Source organism: Lupinus angustifolius, chromosome LG20 (assembly GCF_001865875.1).
Source record: "Lupinus angustifolius cultivar Tanjil chromosome LG20, LupAngTanjil_v1.0, whole genome shotgun sequence".
NCBI lineage: Eukaryota > Viridiplantae > Streptophyta > Magnoliopsida > Fabales > Fabaceae > Lupinus > Lupinus angustifolius.
Window position 1 is genome coordinate 6,145,780 of NC_032028.1, and position 1,985 is coordinate 6,147,764.

Below are 1,985 nucleotides of genomic sequence, written 5' to 3' on the forward strand. Positions count from 1 at the left end.
ATGACTGTTATAAGCATTTTGTGGAGGTTTTAGAAAACCTCTAGTATTTATACATTTGAAGTGGTTTATTTGTGGAGGTTTTTAACTTCCACTATTTGATGAGTTCTTTGTAATGTTTATATGGAGCCTATGACCTCAGGCACTTTTAGTCATAAATTCCTTTGAGTCGCTACAACTAAGCTATATGATAGTGGTAGCGACTCAATGAAATTTATGACTAAAAGTCCCTAAGGTCATAGGTTCAGTGGCAAAGGCTCCTTCTTGGGGAATAAAATACCACGTAGGTATTTACGCTTGAGGGTAATACATATGCTCAGTAGAAGATTCACGGGGATAACATGTCAAAGTTGAGGTGTTACACTCTCAATGTTCATTTAAATTTAATGTTATTTTTGTTTGAAGGTCCCCGAATACAGCTAAGGTTAGAAGCAAGATGATTTATGCTAGCTCAAAAGACAGATTCAAGAGGGAGCTTGATGGAATTCAAATAGAGTTGCAATTAAAAACCGGTGGTTATGAATATCTAGAATTGTGTTGGGTAGCTCCCTTCATCCTTTAATCCTTAATTACTTTTATGGAAATGTCTGTAGTCTGCAATATAGTCAGCTTGGCTAATTATGGACTCAATGTTCCAAGTTTTGACATGAAATATATCGGGACTTCAACTAGGGTCTCTTGATACTGTGTATCTTGTGGTTTGTGATGTATGCAGTTTGTGTGATGGCATTTTAAGCATATGCCTGCTAGTTAATTTTGTAACTTTTTTTTAGACAAAAAAACTTGGGGACTTATCAGGAGGTAGAGGCATGAGGGACCATGTGTGATTGAGATCAAGAGCATGAAGTTCCTGTTGCATAGCTTGCTGCCAACAAGGAATTAAGGAGGCTTGTTTGTAAGAGTTTGGTTCTGTGTGAGTAGAGACAGTAAGGCATAAGTGTTTGTAGGTTGAGGAACATTTGTGGTAGTCAAGAACAGATGACAGAGGATATTTGGTTGTGGTTTTAGGTTGGGATAGGGATATATTGCAATGGTAGTCTCTGAGGTGGGAAGGGGGTCTTTTAGGTCTTAGAGAGTGTCTATTTATGGGTGAACAAGGTTGGTTGGATGTGTGGGACTGTATTAGGGTAGGAGGTGGTGGATTCTGTTGGGGTATGGGATGGTCATAGGGAAGGGAAGGCTCTATTGAGACTTTGCAGGGGTGGTTCATCATGAGGAGGTATCTCAATGAATGGAAAAAATTGTTCATAAAAGAACACATTTCTTGAGAGAAAGAGGGTGTGGGATTTAAGGTCATAAAAGATGTAGCCTTTTGTGCCTTCTTGGAAACCAAGAAAGACAGATTTTGTTGCTCTTGGTTGGAATTTGGTTCTGTTGGATTGGAGAGTGTTAGCATAAGCTAGGCAACCAAAAGTTCAAAGGTGATCAATAGAGGGGAGCTTATTGTAGAGCCTTTGATAGGGGCTATGATGTTGTAAAAGAGGAGTAGGTAGTCTGTTGATGATGTGCACAGAGTGTTGGACAGCAAAGTTCCAAAATTTGGGGGGGAGATGGCATTGGAAGAAGAGAGCTCTAGCAATGTTTAAAATGTGTTGATGTTTTCTCTCCACAACACCATTTTGTTGTGGAGTTTCAACACAAGATCTCTAGTGTAGGATGCCTTTGGATGAGAGGAAATCATGCATGAGGAACTCAACACCATTGTCACTTCTAAGGCATTGGAGTTTTGTGTCAAATTGTGTCTCAATGTATGACACAAATTGTATTAAATGAGGCATAGTTTCTGCTTTAGACTTCATCATGATGATCCATGTAAACCTGGTGAAGTCATCAACCAATGTTAGGAAATATTTATGACCAAACAAAGAAGGGGTAGAGTAAGGACCCCAAATATCAGCATGAAGAATTTCAAACCTTTTTGTGCTCTTAGTGTTGCTATTAGGGAAGGGTAATCTTTTTTGTCTAGCTAGGTGACATATATCACATGG